Genomic DNA, 20,477 nt, shown 5'->3' on the forward strand with positions numbered 1-20,477 from the left:
TTATTTACCCATTTTTTATTTATTTTATTAAATTTAATATTTTTCATCATACTTTATTTAATATTTCCTTATCATACATATATTTTGTAAGTAACGTAAGTAATATAATGCGTCATTGAAATTAAGAATAAAAATTACAAGGAATTTGAGATAATCAGAAAGATATTAAATAATTCTTAAATAAGTTCTTTTTTTCCTTTTTCTTTTACTTTGATTAGCTTATATAGCGTTATATCATAAGAATCCCCATTAGTCTTCCAAGTTCGACGGGACTTACAGAATTAACGTAGAACCAAAATGTCGACTCGAGATAATATAAAGATTAATGCCGCTCTGGCTGATTTCAATAAAAGAAGACATCGAGCCTATGTTCGTAAAATAATTTATGATGGATATTAAAATCGGGAATTGTCGAACACCCCGTACGAGCGCAGTATTGCCAGCAAAGTGATGAAATAAGCATGATCACCATCGCGTACTTCCCATTTGAAGTGGAGATTCTATGATTTCCTCTTTCATCCCTCGTTGGCAACTCGCATAAAATGCTGAATTGGCGCCACTCGCGCGTCCAATTTATTATCTGCCATCATCCAACGAGTCTCAACCGCAGGCGGTCTCCTTCTCTATCAATCGCGGGTCAGATTTCCGAACTCGAAGCTTCCCATCCTCTCATACCTGTCCGCCTACTACCTTTACCTACGGTGCTGCTACCAACGGCGGGAATAGGGTATTTGGGGATCGTTTGTCAATGTGCCGGTATTATGCAATCGCCGCGAAATCTATGGCCGGCGAAAAAATGTGCTGAATTTTAAACGTGCCGTATTTATCAACGACCGCGGCACGATGCTCCCCCCGTTTTATTCGGAATATAGTTCCCGCGTCGTAGATTTTAATCTCCATGATTGTCTGACGAATTTCTCGTTCTCGTGGAGAAATATCATCTGTGAGAAATAAATTATCACATTTAAAAAGTAACAAAATGAATTAATTTATTCATAAACTCATGTTTTTGAAAAAAACATTTTCTCTCAAATTCGGTAATAAACAATTTCCAATACATTAATGATTGGAAATCTTGACATTGTCTGACGAATTTTTCATTGTCTGATAAATTTCTTGTTATCATTATATCCGTGGAAAATAAATTAACATTTAAAAAATAAAAAATTAAATAAATGAATATATAAGAATACATCTTGGAGAAATATGCGATTCTTATTAAAAAACAAAAAAATGTGTCTTAAATTTGCGATATATCAGTTAATAATTTTCAACATATTAAAGTTTGAAGAGATTGATGCTATATGCAGATCACATTGTCGCGATTACATGATTTTACGAGTTTCTCCCGGCCTTCGCAGTTAGTCACCCAGTTGTTCCTCTTCCAGGCCGCGGAGAATCGCCCGAACGTGTCAAGAATCTTGCTACGCGAAACCGCGTTGCGACGAACCGCGTTGGCAACAACATTCCAAGTAGTAAAAACAACGGGTTAATATCCGAAAACTCGGATTTTCTTGCCGGGAACAAATCCCCGGCAGTATAAGCTTGCCTATCCCGTTCCCAGGGGCGGCCGGGTTTCCGTAAAGCTCCGAAACACTAAAAGGAACTCCGTTATTTTCAAAGTTTTAATGCTCGGTCCAGATCCTCCGCCTGTGCGCTCTTAGTCCTCTACTCCTTCTCTCCTCCCCCCCCCCTCCCTCCTATCGTTTCTCTTCTCTCTTCTCCCGGGCTTTCTGTCTCCCAGGAGAAGTGTCGCGAGAAAGCGCGCAAGATAAATAAAGAGTGAGAGGGAGAGAGACACATCCTCGACGATAATACGTACAAAGTAACCGAAGCGCGCCGCCACATCGCTATCCGTATTTCTTTCGACTTTTCCGGAGTGCGAGTCTAACGGCGTCGCTTCCGGTAACGCGGAAACTCATTTTCCGCATCGGTGATCCTCGAAATTGTCGCGATGCGTAGAACAGACGAGACGGACAACTAACTACCCCCGCATTTTCAACGCGACGACTCCGGGCCGTTTTGCGTTACCGGCGACAGTTCATAAAAATTCATGAAACGAGTTTTTATGCATCGGCCCGAGGTCCATCGCGGAATTTCGACGGACGTTCGTGGTGTACAAAAAAACAGAGAGAGAGACAGTAAAACCGCCGCCCTTAGTCGCAGAATTATACAGCGTTGTTGTCCCTTCTGTTCGTTTTTATTTATCTATTGTTGGAATTATCTCGTGATGCCGCGCTTGTAATATAAATATTTGACGTCGCTCCGTATAACGCAGGTATACCGTTTATATCTAAAAAAATATGGAATATTTTCAATATCGACCATAATAAATATTTAATTTTTATGAAGAAAATGTAACATGGAAAAGTTATGTAAAAACATTTGTAAAAAAAATATGCTGAAAAAATAATGAAGAAATATATCTAGGCGGGACTGGTAATTAACTTATGAGGGATTCGTGATTATGCGAGTTAAATGTAACGAGGGAAATTTTTTGAACGTTTCTTTCTAGGCGAAGATGAATGGAAGTGAACTCACTTCTCCGTCCTTTAATTTACAGGAAGATTTGTTAAGAGCGTAAAAGTGGAGGCTGCTCGTCATAAATCGCGGTGATATTCCGTCCCCGGTGCGCACGCTTATATATCAGGCGTGTTCTGTAAATTCTGGTAATGCCGCCGAGGAACCGTTAGTCAAATCGAATCTGATCGTGTTACTTTCGCGGCCGCCACGACCTCAGGGCGTTGTTACTCTTGTCGCGGATCGCGTCTTATCGATATCTCTGACCCCGATAAATCGAGAACAAGGATCGCGCGCGCCCTTCCTCCCCCGATGACTGAAACTCCGATGCGGCGTGTGAGCAGTAAATCAGCGCGGAGAGGCATTTAAAAAAAAGGAACAGGGAAAAAAATATTTCGAACCTCGCGAAGAATTACCGTTAGCACACTGTCCCCGGTTTAAAAAGGATATTTTTCAATGTAAACAACATGCGCATTCATATCCTCTCTGTGCAATTCAAATTATCGAAAATTCTGTACCCACTTTTTTTCTTCAAATTCCTGACACTTTGGTAGAAAACTGTCATTTTATATGAATGGATAAACACATAATTATAACTCTCTAACTAGTCGTCCTGTTTCCGGCTCCTGATTCCGCATAAAATTCGTCGTGATACGCCGCAACATACTCGACAAAGAATTAAAGTTAATTTTAATTCTCTCTTTCTCCTCCCCTCCGGACCGCCATTACATTTTTTAATATTCAGTTTGAATGAGAGGACATTTTCCACTGTGCTCTTTATTCGTCCAATATTTTTAATACGTTCGTATGTTGGGCAAAACTCCGTTAAAAAGAAGAGCAAGGAAAACATCCATATTGCCGAGTGTCTAATTATTATCTCTCATACTTTGTGCTTTTCGTTCAAACGTGCTTTCATCTTCTCGCCGGTCGACGTATAACGCCAAGACACAAAGACACGCGTAATGAAATCCCTCCATAATGTGTTTCACTTTGTTTTAAGTTATTTTTATCATATTTCGTCTATATGGTTTCATTGAGCGGGAAACCTGTTAACTAAAAACACAGCGACATTAGATCGCGATTCATGTGGAGGTGAAATGTTGGGCATCTCTAAATATAACATACAGTAATTGTTCTTGTGTTTGCGCATTAACGATATTAATACATCGATAAGACTTCTGCATCGCGTACATTCAGTGAAACATTAAAATTACATTGAGAAAATTACGTCGAATGGAACAACAGTTACAAGAATGAAAGCGCGACGCGGAAAATCTGTTCCTTTTTCTCCTGAGATTGGGTGCTTTCATAGGGTGCTGTGCCAGCCGTAACAAAATTTCTTGTCACAAAGTGCCGGCATGTTAGGTGGGCCAGACTTTATAGGCAACCACACGAGGCACTTAGAGGCACCGAGCGGAAAAAGAGCACGTGGAGAGGCAATTAGCAAGTTTTTCATATCCAGTTGCTTTACGCGCGCACGCTGACATAATGCATTTTTTTTCTTAAAAAAAAAAGAGGGAAAGACAAACAAAAAAAAATACAAGCTAATTTCACTAGTGACGGTTAAAACAATGAATACTCGCGAGAACGTTAAATACTTATTGCGTGTCGAGTATGTAAACGTACGTGGCTAAAAACGAGGCAAGTTGGCTGGTGTGAATGAAAGCGGTAACGTGAGCGTGCATCAGAAGGGAAGAATATTTCATAGTTTTTTCCATGTGAGATTAAAAGAAGTCATTTTCTCGATTGCAAGTAAACACAGCAAAAGAAAGAAAATGAATTGTCGCGGCAACCATCTTAAATCCTCAGCGAGGCCAATCTTATTTTATGCGACACATCTCGCGATGAACAAACAAATGTAGCTAAATCCTTTTGAATTGATGGTAAAAATCTTTTCTACAAGGTCCATTAATTATTTACCATAATTTTATCTTGTGTGATTTAATATGTATCATGTGATGACTTCGAACGATTAAACGTCAAGAGTTATTATAAAAGCGTATTGTCATGCGTTATAGCAATACTACCTCCTTTGCTTTCTGTGAATATGTTTGAGTGCACGCACGCGGATTATACGGTCAAAGAGAATACATAATACATCGCGGCCCTGGGGCTTTATGTAATATCGCTACGATACTGGGAGAGACGAAGAATCGGGGTAGGACGGAGGTGTACTAGTGGGAAGCGACGGTCACGTAGGCCGCTTTGGTCCGACGATGATGACGGGGACCGTTGCTGCTGTTGCAGTCGTCGAGACATCGAATTATCGCGAAGTTTCCGACAGTACCGGAATACGAATGAATCCAGCAAGGTATATCGGCGAATGGATGTCCAGGCGGAAAATAACCCACAAATGGGACGACTCTATCCCTCTTTATTCCGCTCGGTGGAATTCAATCGTTAATCGGCCACCGAAACTCTCGACGAATGTTAACCTTTGACCGCTACACGAAGGGGTTACGGTAAATGCACCGTAGACGTTTAACCCGCGATTTCCAATATTTGCTTTAACTTTGGAGCACCATATTAGACTCTCTAATAGACTCTGCCTCCTGCCTTACTAAAGTGTTGCAAAATCATTGCGATATTTTTGTGACAAATCAACGTTTCGTGTACTTCGGAAGTTTTCGAGCACTCGTTTTAACGTTTACCTGAGACACCAAGAAATTTCCCGAGACAAATCTCAAATGAGGATAAATCTAAAAAAAGAAAAAAAATAATAAATCATAGAAATCGCCAGAAAGACTTCTACGCGATGTTTGAGATTTAGAAAAAAACAATTTTTCGATCATTTTGATTTTTTACCAATTAATCCAATTTACAATTAGTTACTAAATTGCACCTCTTATTACTACACAAATATCAGAAATTGTGGGAAAGCCCATGGTATTATCTAACGCGTAGGTGTAATCTTAGCTCAGATGTTTCAGGAAATAACATCGTATGCGGGATTATTACTTGAGCAGACGAGAAGATCGAAGATGAGACGTGTTGCATATAAGCGTAACATAACGCGTCATGCGACGTGGCAATGAGTATACGGAGCTCAAAGGAGGGCAGAGGAAGCCGCGTGTGGGTGGAACGATTGGATTAATTTATCGCGCGACAGCGTTACCCAGACTCGCAAGATCCGAAGAGGAAGAGACGTTTCTATCGCGAAACATAAAGTCATAATAGACAAAAGCAGAATGAAACTGGGAGAAGTAATTCGCGTGATTTTTTTTGTGCCAGACTCATATTCTACGTTAATATACTTCATATCATAAAGCAATCTCGATAGAATTCGTAAGTTCGACACCACGGTTGGTGGTCCAGAAATAAACGAAACTTTTCGCATTTTCAAGTACTCACACGAAGTATCCATTCGAAAGTAGTGTACGCATACACATACTGAAAAAAATATTTAAAAAATAAAAAATGTTTATTCAGTAGATACTAATAACATTTATTTATACTGATATCGTATTTTTACTGAGAAAAAAGGTTTATCAAGTGAGAAAATATATATATTTTTTAAACCGTAGCATGAAAAAAGCAATTGTTCATTGTATCTAAATAGAAAAAAGGAATTCTTTTTTTATTTAAGTAAATATGGGTACCCACGAAATATTTTTTTTTTTTTTAATATTTTTTCAATGTACGCGTGTAAATATATTCGATACTTAAATATTTCAGATAACCGAATAAAATATCTCGCATACAAGCTTTTCTCTGGAACGTTCGAGTTACATAACCGTTCGTGCATTTATGGTCTTACCGAATAGCGATTCGCACGAGATGACGATCTCACGAGCCGTTAATTCGTTGTCGGACGACGAACGATCGCTTGAAATTCCCGGCGAGTGACAGGAATTTTCTCGAGACTCGCTTGCGTATTCAGCGTCGCATCTTTTCGGTCATTCACATTTCCAGACGCTCCTTCTTAAGTCGTCGATCCCGGGTGCGTGTCGCGTGGCCGTGCGTGTGGGAGCGTTATCGTAATCTGCTTTCCGAGCGTATCGCGTTTCGATGCCATAATGTAATCTTTGGTCTCATCTTTCTGGTCACGTAGGGGCGAAGGAGAAAAAAGAGGAAAAAATCATGGGGGGGGGGGAGGGGACAAAGAATTCGAAAGGAGACGCGCCTCTGTCCGCCGCGTGTCGGCGGACGGCGCGCCTCACTCGATGCCCCTTTTCGAGATTGAAAATTCCGTTTCGCTGTTGAAGCCGCGGCGAGGCCAATGTCGAAGCCGACGTCGAAGCCGCCGCGTGCCCTCGACTCCAAATCCGGAAGAAACTATTTACAAGTTTCAGGATTCTTGCCACGACTGATCTCTGACGATAGCGTTACATCGCCGTCGATACTTATTCTTAGCACGGTATTCATAGTCGTTACTTGACGAACAGCGAAATAGTTTCGGTGAACGACTTTGCGAGACCACGATCCGCTCGAATCCTCTGGTGAGTCCCATTATGTGAAATTCCGAGTTATCCAATTATATACGGTTAATTATTTTTCGATCAATTACTGAATGATCGTTTCGCTGAATTAGACACTTCTTCGAGCGAGAACTCGGGTCATACCTTTTCGCAGTGCCGTTTAATTGAAAGCCCGGCTGGATGACTTTCGGCCGTTACATCATTCGATTACGCATATTAAAGTGACGGATCGACGGTGGTAAACAACGCAATACAATGATAACGCGCGCACTACGTACGCGAGCGTCGCGACGCCGATATTACATTTGATCTGATATCGCATTTCATCCAATTACGGGTGCACTCTAATTTACACCTCTCTGTGTCCTCTCGCCAGCTCAACAAAAACCCGTCCTTGTGGCGGCCGCGAAATGAACTATCGATTTTGCATTAGCTATATAACGAGCACAGCCGCGTTTCGCATTTCATTACGGAATATAAATCGAGCGTAGCCGAGGTGAGCTGGCGATCGATTAATCGATCGACCATCGATTGGCGAATCAATGCTCGATATATATCGCTCAATTAAACTACCTAAATTTAATTAATTATTTTCCAAGTCATCAATTCGAGAAATAAGTTCCGAATCATCGACGTTAATCCTATCAATAAGGGATGTATCACTCTTAAGCTACTCGTTTTTCAAAGAACCATTCATCGACAAGAGCACGAAGAAGAAAAGAACTTTAATTCCGCTGTAAAAAGATCAAGAAGCCAACAGCTGTGGATTATCGGTAATCTGAAGATAATTAATTTCTCTTTTTTTCTTATGCTAAAGATGAAGTTATGATCTCGTAGGAAGCAATCGGCGTCAGTTAATTCAGACTGCTGGCGATGTAATTTCGTGTCTATTAAGCGTGTTACTTCTTCGAATCTATTACCGCTTCTCAAATTTTCATCGCACATCGGCGGACCCCGCGAGATACCGCACAGCCAACGACGCGGCGGGATTGGCAAGTTTCCTGCAAATTAAAGCGCATTCGACGGCGTGCCAAGTTTAGCTGGACGTGCGTGAGCAAACGACTATGTCGATGCTCAGCCAAAACGTGAGGGGGTCAAAGCAACGGAGGGAAACAGAGGGAAGAAAAGAGTTATACGCGTCGAGGGGTTCAAGAGAATGAACGGAGATCGTCGGTGAGATAATATTTATTATCCTGCGGTGTCGTCGTTACCGTCGACGATTATACGCCAGTTAAAATCCAAAATTACGGAGTTAAGCCCCCCGTCCAGCACCTTTGCCTCAATAGAGGAAAACAGAAACTGTCCAGTAATGGAATGCGCAAAGTTAAATTGGTGCGAAAGCAGAGCGAACATTTTTTTCGTGGCGGATGCGCAGTGAGCGTAAAAAAAGGGGAAAAAAAACAAAACCACCACCACCACCGGCTCGCATGCAGCAAAACGTCGAGGCGAAACGGCGTGTTTACTTTCCCGATAAATCGACACGTTGATTGGTACGTTGATTGATACACGGCGCGCCGGAGTTCCGCGACTTTAACGTTGGATTCTTTGACGAGTCCGACGTTAATTTCTCGATGGTAGCTACACTCGTCGTCGTATTCCGACTGGATATTCAACTTTGCGACGGTCATTCAAATTTGCATACCGGTCACAATGCATGTACATATGTAAGAATTTCCACATACGTCAGATTCGTTACCTCTCGCGTGGTTTTATTATTAAAGATATCGCATGAATAAGATGACATACCTCGTTCTCGCGACTGCCAAATATTTCTCCCCCTCCGCTTCCGAGAAGAGACGAGGTCTGCAATAAAAGAGAGGTAACGGAGACTCATCATCTGGTCTTGTTTTTTTTAACTCTGCACGTAACTCGCTCGCAATAACTAAATAACCTACGATCTGTTATTTTTTTACGCACGATTATTTTTGAATAAATAAAAGGATGACAGATATACGAGACGTATATAAAATTTGTCTATTAGATTACGACGGTACAGATAAAAACGCGCTCATCGAGCAGAATAAAAAGCAAATTGTCCCCATATATATATCCAGAAATCCTTTTTCTCCCCTCGGTAAAAATGACGACGCGCTTCTAATCGCTTTTTCCTATGCGGTTCCCCCCTTTCCGCGGTTTTCTCTCACTCGTCCTCCTTTCCGACCCATTTTGTACGAAAATTAGGACTCCCTCGCACGACGAAATCACGCGCTCTCTCGAAAGTGAACTTCGGAAACGCGTCTGTAACGTATGCGTTTTCCGGGTACTGAAAACGAGAAGAAAGCCGAAGTAAGGCGGAAGAGTGGAAAAGCGCGAGACATTTGTCAATGTTGCGCCCCTTACCTTAGCCTAGCGGAGAAACGTACGACGGTCATATACGAACGGTGTGTACGCGCACTTCACGTACGGTACAGGGCTTTTCAACGAGGTCCCTTGAAATATGGGATCCGCTGGACAAAGCGACCCTCTCCCCCTCTCCTCTATCCCGCGGGACCTCCTGATAACCCTCGAAAGTGAATGTAGTCTGGCGTTCGCGGGAGAAGCAGCAAAACATCGCGTGCTCCAGCACAGCCTCCGGGGACCAGTCAGCGGCGTCGACCGTATGTGATATATATATCTCGCGTCTGTTCCCTCTCACTATTTTTCCGCGGCAATCGTTACTTTCATGGGAAATTAACCGCCTTTTCCTTTCTTCCTTTTCAGCCCTATCCTCTCTCTCTATCTAGTTTCTTTTTTTGCCTCCGCTGCCCTACTATATCGCCACCACTAGCGATGTGACCGAACGGGCATCACAATGGCCGCCGCCTTTGTTTCCGGCTATTGTCGATAGCTCTCCCGTTAAGCTAGCAGTCCCGGGCTTCGCAAATCGGATCCCGGGCGTGTGCCAACAATGAACGCTATTTGGGCACTAATTTACCACGCCGTTCGTCGACGATATATTGCGCGGGAATTTGCGTCTACGAAATTTTGTTTCGGGGGATGACGTTTCTTCGCGGCGACTGATAGATCTCTCGAGTCATGATAGAGAAAGTAAACAAAAAAGAAAACAAAGAGGAAAAACTCACTTTTTAAAATCGTGTTACAGAATCGGACGGGAGAGGAGAGAGTTTAATTACGTGCAAAACTCTCGTATTTACACTGTCACCCTGTGCAGAGTTTCGTTCGCGTAGAAAAAGCTACCGTCATTATAAAAGTTTGAGAATCGCTGATTTACTCTACCGGTAAATGGTGACGTCGACGCCAGAGACACAGAGACATTTTTCCGAGTAGTTCTCTCTCGGCGACCCGAGGTTGACGATTGAATTTTACAACTGTATAAATACGACGACGCGTCGTCAAGCGAGAAGAACATTTCGTGAGCTTTCTTCTCTTTTGCTCCGTTTTTCTTCTCCGTTTTCCCTCGTTCGCCCCGGGGCGAGGAAACGGGCGGGCGAAGGGGAGGGGAAGGCGCACGAAAAGGGAGGCATTTTCTCGTTGCAAGATTTACGACGTCCAAGTATCGACGAGAGGAGAAGAAAGAGGAAAAGGTGGAGATGGAGGAGGCGAACGCAAAGCCCGAGGAGTTTTCCAGTCTGAATCGCTGGAAAATCGACGGTGACGCCGACGAGAGTGTCTCTGTATCTATTTTCCTACCTTCGTTCCTTCCTTCGGTGGATGGCCATTCACAAGCGCGCGGGGTTAATTTTTAAAGTTCCAGACGAACGGAACGACCGGCAACTCATGTTTCGCTCGTGCTCGATTTTACGAGGCGGGATTATTGATTGTTCGCGATCGCTCGCCTAAAGGTGGAAAGTGTGAGTGAGAGAAAGAGAGAGAGAGAGAGAGAGAGAGATCGGTTTCAAGTCAGAATACAACTCGCACACGTACGATTTAGAAGCTATTATAACGTATTATATATTGACTAAAGACGTGAACTAAACAAACAACCACGTTAGACACAAGAGTTATCTCGCTGACGAAGGGTTAACTTAAAACTCGTTGAAGATTCTATTTTTAAATTAAAAAATTCTCTTCGAAAAACACACGTTAGCTTTCCCTTCTCATAATATAATATTCAACTTGTACCACCAAATATGATATTAAATTTCAGCCGATAATAAAGTTCATTTGTATAAAAAGAAGTTCTTCAACGTGCGTTAATGACATGTTCTCGTTTGCATAATGAACCATCTCATTAATACCCTCTCTGAGAGCTGTAAAATGAATTTGCGAATACCCGTATCGAGGAGGGAAAGAATAGAATCGCGATCGATGGTAGAAGAAAAATCAACCGTTAGCGAATATGCGAAGCTCTTTTTTTTTTAAGGGTTACTACACGACGTGCCGATATCGCGACCGCGTATCCGTGCTCTGCATTTCATGCGGTCAGGAGAAAATCCACAGCATATCCCGTCGTGGATTCAGCTCTGCCGTAGCTTTCCTTCCTCATCGGTTACAGCCCAGGTTAATTTTAAAAAGACCAAAACGAAAGAATCGATCCTTCTGTCCCCTTTTCATCTTCCTCTTCCTTCGCTATCTCCTCTAGCCGGCGTCTCCTCTTTGCCAAAGCTCAATTTCACGTTAGAATTATCGATTGTATGCAATCGAGTTTCGGAGACTTATACAAGAAGGCCGGAGAAGCAGAGATAGAACGACAGGAATGAAGAGAGAGAGGGGGAGAGAGGTGCGAACGAATACGTTGGTTACAAGGCACGACGGAGTAACTTTATTTACTTGAAACTTGGGCTTTCAATCTTGATAGAGTACGCCAAATACGAATATTGATTAGGGACGGCAGATATTGATCACTGCGGGATCTCTGGCGAGGGAAACTTTTGTGACGGATGTGTGCGCTACGTAAAACGGTGTCATATTCGGTGCGTTATTCCGTCGTCATTTCGAATTCTTACATCGTTGCGCCATTTGCGGCACAAAGTGCCGCTACTCTCGCGGGAGGATCGATTTTTATCGATCGAACGTTCCGCGAGAGGAGGTTGTAAAAAAGAAAAGAAAAAAAAGCATGTGCTCCGGAAGGATAATGCCGAGGACTTCGGTACCAGGATCAAGTGCGACGATGGATTTACGGTGCTCGAGTGGTCCTTTACGGTCGAGGTAGCTGTCTAGGATGTTGAGCCCGGGGCGAGGATTGTTCAGCTAGTGTCACGAGAAGCGATTTAAGCTCGATCCTAGCCGTGGATTACCGCGAGATCCTTCGACCCAGACCGAGCGTTAGGATTACAGACCCTCGTTGATGCTAAACTCGATCCACACGCTCGATTCCCTTCCACCGCGTGCCGGACAATGCCGATTAACCTCACGCCATTTTGTCGCGGTTCTTGCCGCTCGAATATAACACGATCTAAAACTCGGTTAATTTTTCATTCTTTCTCTCTGACGCGCAAAAGTGCCCTCGAGGGAAGAAGTGACAGACTCGCATAAAGCTTCCCGTAAATACGGCGAAAATCCACGAAATATGTTTTACATCCCGGAGATGTCGAAAACAAATCGCGAGCATTACGTTGCCGCGGGTAACGTGAGAATAAGAAAACCAGCGGGGAAAATCAAACCTGGAAATCTTCCGGACAAACATTTTCATTTGTTCGCGAGTGGTGGCCGGAAATTGGGCTGGTTGAATAATGACTGAGCGGATCAAGCAAACGTGAGGAAAAAGAAATATCCGTGAAAGAGCGGGGAAGGGCAGACAGAGAAGGATCCGAAGGGAGGTGAAAGGGCGCGCAAAATTGGACCGCTATTCGGTACGTACAAATGAGACAGACGTATATAAAATAGATGGGCTGAAAAGGATAAACTTTCGCGATCATATATTCCACAGCGTTCATATCATGTTCGGGAAAACAAGAAATAAACTTTCGATTCGAATACCATTCTGGTGGATTTTAATAGCACGCGCCGCTTAGTGCATCGCGCGTAATTACCGTCAGCGAAGGAGGATCCTTCCGCGGCGGAAACGTCCGTGCTTTTGCATGATGCGATGAGGAAAAATATTTGCCGTACGATTGCAAAACGACTTATTTCACCTCCATAGGAATTGATTAAACGCGCGCGTGCCCCTCTAGACGCCGATGTAATTTAACGAGGGTTCCCTGTGAGGTAGCTCGCGAGCGACGAAATTATTGTCACTCGCGCGACGAATTTCGTCAGCCGCGTCTAATTGGGAAAATGCGGCGAATACGGGCTTCGTAAACCGCATCTCAATCGGTTTCCCATATTCCCAGCATAAACTGCGACGTTAAAATGAAATTAGCACGCAAACGAATATCCAATATATTCCAAATGCAAAACTTTCACTGATTTTACCGTTACATACATCTTTCCGCAAAAATAAGCATTAAAATAATAATATTGTCAAACACGTGCGTATACGTGTACATATGCTCGGCTACCATTCCGAATGGCGATTTTAATCAAACGAATTGAAGCAGATATTTCCGCATAATTCAGCGACAGCCAAAGTTACTCGCGCTTAAGAATTTTTCGCACGGAGAACTTGATAAAGTATTTTCATTGCCGATTTCCTTCCTGCGCGAGCGAGCGGGTGGGTAGGTTTATCGCTGCAGGAAGAGAGCGCATCAGATAATTTAAAGTGGTACACCCGGTAAGCGGGGCGAACGACTTTATCGGGATGGAAGACCTCCCCTCATTTGCATCAGAATCGGCTCCGCTATAAATATCCGTAATTCTCAAGATCGTAGCCGCCGGGTGATTAATTCGCTACACGCGTAAAGTGCACACGATGCGCCTCGACGTTGGGTAAATAAGTGCCCCCGTCGCGCGGTAAGACGTGCATCACGATGGATCGCGAATTAATTAAAATACTTGCTTCAGTCGGATCGCTGTATCCCGTAGATAAGTAGAGCAAAGAGCGCGAAATAGTATGCAACATTAAGCGCGTGGCACAACGTATATTCAATGTACGGATGAACCAGATAAGAGAGGGGGGGGGGCATCTGTTTCGCGATAAAAGATCAAACAGTTAAAAATCGCTCTAGTTAAGATAATAACAACGATTGTACGCCCGTAAAACGCCCGTAAAACACGCTTTTTATGCAATGTTTTGTAATTATGCAACAGAATGCCTCGGCTTAATTATCGCGAGGATACCGAAAAAGAAGAGAATATCATACCGCAAATGCTGTTGCCGTTGTTGCGGTGGCCGCCGATGAATCTGTCGAAAACCGTGGCAACATTGTGGTAGCCACTTGGAAAGAAAGGTAAAACAAGAGCACGAAACAGCAGTAACAACACGCCTCGCAGCGGTCTACGAACCGCAGACGGACGCCCCCGCACCGAGGAGGAAGAGTGCAGCAGTCGCATATTTCATCCCGCAGGTCCACGTGGACACCGTTCTTATTACCGCTGGAACCGACAAAATATTGGAAAACTTTGCCGGAAAACTTATTCCGCGTTTTCTCCGCTCTCTCGAGCGAAAAGAGCGGTTCATCAACAAAACGCCATTCGCGCCAAATCGGCGATATCTTAAGGCGCTACACGCTTGATCGTGCGAGGTGACACGTTCTGAAAAGAGTGTCTTGGAAAAAATTTTACACGGACGACGGGAGGGTGAGCTGAGTGAGAAACTAATTCGATCGTATAATTTATCCGAAACACACACTTTTTATCGCGTCAGCTTTCCCCCGTCTTCGAGAGACGCGCGCGACTTTGCAACTCGAAATACTACGGACAGTTAACGAACAAAGTGAGCCGTTGCACCTATTCCGAGGGGGCGCTCGCTCTGAATCATAATTGGCAAAGTTTCACGCGAGGGAGTGAAATTACTTCTCTGCTCGTGGCAGAGAAATTATTTGTTTATTCGGATTATGCAAAAAGGGTTTCTTCCGCCGCCGTGAATCGTGTAAATACCGATAGAAATATCGATGGTAAAGTCGCTGGAATTCGAGGAAAAAGAGACGCGTTATTGCAGCCGCACACAAAAGCCAGCGGGGCTTTGACTGGACGTAACTGCCGCCGTGAAACAAAAGGTGAATAGAACGACAGTGTCCGGTGGTGAATAGGACAGAATGGTGTCTGGCCAATGACAACAAAGTTAGGATCGACGAGCGATACCATCAACCTTTCACGCGTGTATGAACAATAAGCGCTAAACGGCAAAGTCCGCGCACGTCGCTCTACGATATATTGCGAGGAAAAAATAATTCCAATACATTCTGCAACAATGAATAAACCGCGGGTTACGTACATACGGGCCATGATTATTATTATTATTATTTAATATGCTCGCGCGCGCGTGGTCGATTTCCATCGTGCGTAGAATTTAATGAAACAACATATTAGCGAGATTATCGACATATTCAGTTTGTAAATGCAGATCGATGTTCTCTTGCCGCTGCAATTATCGCAATGACGATCGAACGGAGTATATACATCTAACAAGGAATACGAGATTTCGTCGTTTATCTTCTCTTCGTCGAAACTTCTTTCGCCGCAAACTTTTATTTCCCCTCGATCGTTCGGAATTGATTTAACCGAATTCCTCGGAGAGTGCACGTCGGGAAAAAATCGGCTGTGAATCGACATCCGGTGGTTGGGAGGAGAGGCGTTGTAGAACCAGGTATAAAATTTCTACGTCACACGATATCTCGCCCCAGACGGAACTTTTGTCGCGCGCATAAAAACGCTCGCAACGGCCGTTGCATCAAAGGCAGCTGCGATATCGCGCGACAAAACCCGAAACTATCGCTGGCCTAGGTAGGCGGAAAGAACACCAACGACATTTCGATATTTCAACCACCGTCATTCCTTCCACCCCGCGACGGAACACCGTTCTGCTGCACAGAACAATGCGACCATTTGCATTTTGCCGCGGAACTGGAGATGAAAGAGAGCCACGGGCGAATATTTTGCGCCACCCTTGGCCCGCCCCCGTGTCACCCCCTGCTCTCTCTCTCTCTCTCTCTCTTCCGCCGACCAAGGGCTCTAGGCCAGAAACGAATTGCGAGAATTATGGAAATTTCTACCTCTCCCATACACTTCCTCTCGTCGCCTCGTTGGCTTCAGCTCGCGATTACAGCGGTTAATTCACACGAATGAACGACGACTAAAAGCGCATACGTGTCGCCGGCGACAAAAAGAGGCGAAAGAAAAAAAGGAGGAAAATTCATCGCTGGCGGCACGGTAATTGTATCGCTTTGCACGCCGGGACGTTTACAATTGCTCGTAAAACTCGACGACGTGTCTCCACGGCGACTGTGTGTCACGTAAACGCCGCTAAGCGCAACGACGAAGGGTACGATTTACGCGTATATTTTACGAAATCATTACAACTGCACGTATAATTGGAAGTTGCAGTTTCTTCTTTTCTTTCCATTTTCTCGTTTTTACTGGAATATTTAACTACGCGAGTATGTCTCTTCACCTCGCCCGTCTTTTATCTCTGACATTCATCGTTTTGAAGCCCACAAACGTGGCATTTTTCTGCTTCACCGTAAATAGCTGTAGTGAGTCCAAACCTGATTATTACGGATGTTGTACGAAATTAACGCGCGGGAACATCGCCGGTTACGTGTTCAGCGAAAATCTTCCCCGCAGTAAAATGGCAGGGACAAAGTAGAAATGAATCGTCTATAATAACGCCGAATGCCCTAAAATATCATGTCTTCGTTAGGTCTAGATATATGGCTTACAAAGATAAATCTTGAATGGAATTTCATGGATAGGCCTTGAATGGCGTGGATGCCTCTAACAAGGATGGCTCATAGAGTCCAGTCATGGCTTAGTTATAGATAGATTTACAAAACTGCCCCCTGGATTGTACGAGCGTTACTGCATCGAGTCTAGATGAAAGTGGAAAACAATTGGGCCTTTCCAACCCTCGTATTAAATTTCTATTCCTCGGGAATATTTTGACACTTCTCGCGGCACTTCGTCCCGGTAAACGTTCGAGAAGTGGTCTAAGCGAGAAGTTAAAATATTCTATGCGCGCAGATGGCCTAATGGCCCGTCTCATATTTCACTCGCACGTTGTTCCACATGCGTGCACCTTCCTTTCGCTTCTTTCTTATCTGCCTACTCTTTCTTACAAGCCGCCACATACATACTCCGCGATTTTCTCATCCTATTTCCTAATCCCGATTTCCTCCGCGCTCTTATCCCGCGTATACACTCCTCCCCCGCTTTTCCCATCCCCTTTCTGTCATCCGGATTGCATTTTTATTCTTTCTCTTTTCTCTCTTTCTTAACATCTTATCTTTATTACCGTTTCCTCTCCTAATTCTCTCGTTTTCCGTAACTTTCCTACCTGCCCGCTCCTACCACGTTTTTCCTTTTATGCGAGGCATAAATATATATCAAATGGATGTAACGGCGAAATTTTACTTCTCCGCGGGAGCTCAGGGAAATATGTGATTCTTATGGAAGAACGCGTTTGAAATTATGTTAATCACCTTCTCGTGAGAGCGTATCAACGAGAAGAAAACGGAAAAAATACACCGCAGTTCAGAGTTCACATTAATTATTTGTATTTAAATAAAGGAAAAGAGAGAGAAAGAGATGAAAATGAGCAATCTCCATTTCCTGTTTATCCTCGCGCTGTGTTTGTTGTGTGCGCGCGGCATAAACGCGTAACAATAAGTGTGTCGTAACCCGCGTACATCCACGCGTTTTAAAGTGGTTTATTTTTTTACAAACAAATCCACGAAGCTAGACGTCCGCGGGCGCAGACGCGAAGTAGAAATCCGCGTGGATTCATCGCGAAATAGCTGTGGGCAAGCCCGGCAATATTAACCGAATCATTCCATTCCGATCTTGCTCTGCAGCGAATAGAATTCAATTAAATAAAATGTAACTTTAAACCAACTATGTTTTATTGCAACGTGTGCGCAACAACAGTTTACAACATGCGTCACTGGCAATGCAGCCGGTGTAGTCGCGTATTCGGCGAATTTGTTAAACCATGAAACGGAATAACAAGTCATGTACATTTAAGCGCGCATAACGCGTAATTATTTCGGCTCTCGACCGGCAAACAAAACGTTTTTTCCCTCTTTACAAAGCCACGGAAAACACTATCTATGCGAGCGACAAAACGTAACGCGCGCTATTTCCCCAGGGATTCCTTTGTTTCGCGAGCGAAATACGGCGGATTACAACGGTCGCGTACAACCTGTAGTACATCACTTGAACGCGATTGAAAGACGGAAGTGCCGACTCGTTGCGGATCACCGCTATCTCTACCGCCATCTTAATACGATATCAAGCCCGACAACTCGCGCCCGATAACCGCGACATAGTTGTCTATTCAGTGGAATCAATCGCAGTTGAACGCTCAAGTATCGGGGCTGTGCGCTTTCGGGACGCGATCATCGCCAGCAGGATGGATGCCCGTTCAATGCGCGCCGATAGGATTCGGCGGCTGCCGAACATACTCGGCGATTCCAACAGCCAAGTTTCCATCAAGCAACGCTAGCGGCAACCGGAACTGAGCGAGTCTATTCGAGATAACCGAGGATTACCAGAGCGGCGAAGCCGCAGCTTACATTGGTCGATGTAAGTCGACGGGATAAACTGTTGATCACAAATTACGACTAATCGGGCGTATTTCCCTGCTTCTAGCGACTTAGGAGATATACCGAAAAATCACCATTCCAAGGCAGCTATATGTGTATTCGATACTCTCGAGTAATTTGCACTCGGATACAAGTAAAACGGCGATCAAAAATTCGCACGCTAATTCCGCACGGTAGCGAATAATAATTCTTAACGGTAATACTTATGGTAATTCGAGGGGCATTCCTCCGTGTTGTGCGAGGGGAGCGAGCTTTTTCTTGAAATCGAGCAGCTTCGAATCAGACGCTATTACTTAAGCGGGGGAATTAGCCAAATGCTAATTAGGTAATGCCCCATTCGAGTAATTCCCACTAATGCCTACTAATGCTTCGACCTTGTGCGCTAAAATTCTCCCACGATTTATTAGAAAAGGCGTACGACGGCATTGGTAACAAAAAAAAAAGAAAGATAAAGAAAAAAGGCCACGAGAACGACGATTCAGCGACTGAACTTATTCAACGTCGATGAATTATGTTCCCCCAGTGGAAATTCAAGTTTTCTTTACGTACTGTGTCGCGTATTTCTCCGCATTGGAAAGAAGTGCTATAGTTTAAATCATTTATTTGCTTTAAGTAAAATAATTACTCCAACACTCCCCGGTAAAAATTTACTAGAAAAATTTACTAGAATTGACTATGTGATATTTTCTTTGTACAAGTAGATACTTATTTTATGAATATGATATTTTCTTTACTAGGTTTCTTCAGTGGAAAAAAAAGTATTACATAATTCGAATAAATACTCTTTTAAATTTAGAATACTACTTGATCTGAGAGGCTAAAAACAAATAATTACGTTTACATTGATTCTTTTTTTTTGTATAGCTCTTCTAATGCTCCGCTTCCCTCATAGACGAAATTTCACGAAGACGCTTCTCTTTTTGCCATTCCCTGTTTTCGCTTTTTTAATCATCATCACGCGCGCGGTAGATAAGCGGGAGTCCAAATTTCGTCGAAATAAAATCCTGAGTTCCCGTCCGTGCGTATACCGCCGCGGATTCGCGTTACACAAACGAGAATCACGGCATGTTAGTCAACATGCTACGTGTGTAAACCACTTACACGACGAACGCGTGCATGCAACTGCTGCGTGTAATAACACTGTTGCGCGGTCGAAATTATTCTAAATCTGGCGCTACAACTTGCCGGCACCGTGCTGCTGTTCGCGGCCCGCAACTCGCTGCGGCAGACACGGAACCCTATTGTTAATTAACTCGAGATTTGTTGCCCAAGCGGAGCAGGATGACAGTCTTGAATGTACCGGATGTAGCGACGTTAAATGCGAACAATTTACGGAAGCCGTCTCAAGAGTAAAACAAACCGCAATGTCGACGACGCTCTTCTGAAAAGTACCGGAAGTCAACCGAGCAAGAGGGATTCTCTCTTGAAAGTTTCGCCGCCGACTTTTGCCGGGAAAAGTGAAAGAAAGCTCAAGGATCAATGAATAAAGAGATGGTAGGCAGAAGCGGCGGAGTAGCTACCGCGAGCCGCGGTGGATGTTTCAACTCTAAAGGGAGCAAAAACAAGAGTAGAAAAAGGCGGCAACGGAGTCACAATTAGTGAAATAACGAGAGAGAGAGAAACGCTGTTTTGGAGTTTGTGCTTTAACACGCGCCGTAATAACAAGCCGAGGGTCCAGGAGGAATTTCGATCCTTTACCACGGTGTGCATTCCATGAACTTTTCTTTCATTGACTTAGAGTAGCACTCGCGCTACAAAATGCGTTTAGAAGAAAGAAAAAGAATGACAACTCGCGTTTTTTTCTTTTGATCGTTTGAATGCGCAAAAGGAAGGAGCGTCGAATAAGAAATACAGCACTGAAAAATGAATTTGGTTGGAGCTATCTGCACGGAAAAAAAGATCAGCTTCAGTAGCTAAATTAATTGTAACATATGGACTTTAAAAATTTAGTAACGTAAGTAATTTTAATTGTTGCAGTAGCAAATTCAGCAAAAAAGTTTGTTACTACGGTAGCTAATCT

At 43.7% G+C, this 20,477-nt stretch overlaps 1 protein-coding gene and 1 long non-coding RNA gene across 5 annotated transcripts in view; one reads left to right on the forward strand and one right to left on the reverse strand.

Moving 5' to 3' along the window:
• Window positions 1-20,477, reverse strand: part of LOC106744675 (prolyl 4-hydroxylase subunit alpha-2) — a 148,890-nt gene that overhangs the window by 50,047 nt on the left and 78,366 nt on the right. For 2 of the 4 annotated variants that reach the window (XM_014619619.1, XM_014619615.1), the window contains exon 2: window positions 8,685-8,741. The exons of the other annotated variants lie outside the window; for them this stretch is intronic. The gene's annotated coding sequence lies outside the window, so the exon portion shown is untranslated. The remainder of the gene's footprint in view (window positions 1-8,684; window positions 8,742-20,477) is intronic. 4 annotated transcript variants of the gene reach the window in all.
• Window positions 1-20,477, forward strand: part of LOC106744681 — a 69,745-nt gene that overhangs the window by 30,308 nt on the left and 18,960 nt on the right. The window lies entirely within an intron of this gene.

This window comes from Dinoponera quadriceps, unplaced genomic scaffold (assembly GCF_001313825.1).
Source record: "Dinoponera quadriceps isolate SergipeBrazil2010 unplaced genomic scaffold, ASM131382v1 scaffold1352, whole genome shotgun sequence".
Lineage (NCBI taxonomy): Eukaryota > Metazoa > Arthropoda > Insecta > Hymenoptera > Formicidae > Dinoponera > Dinoponera quadriceps.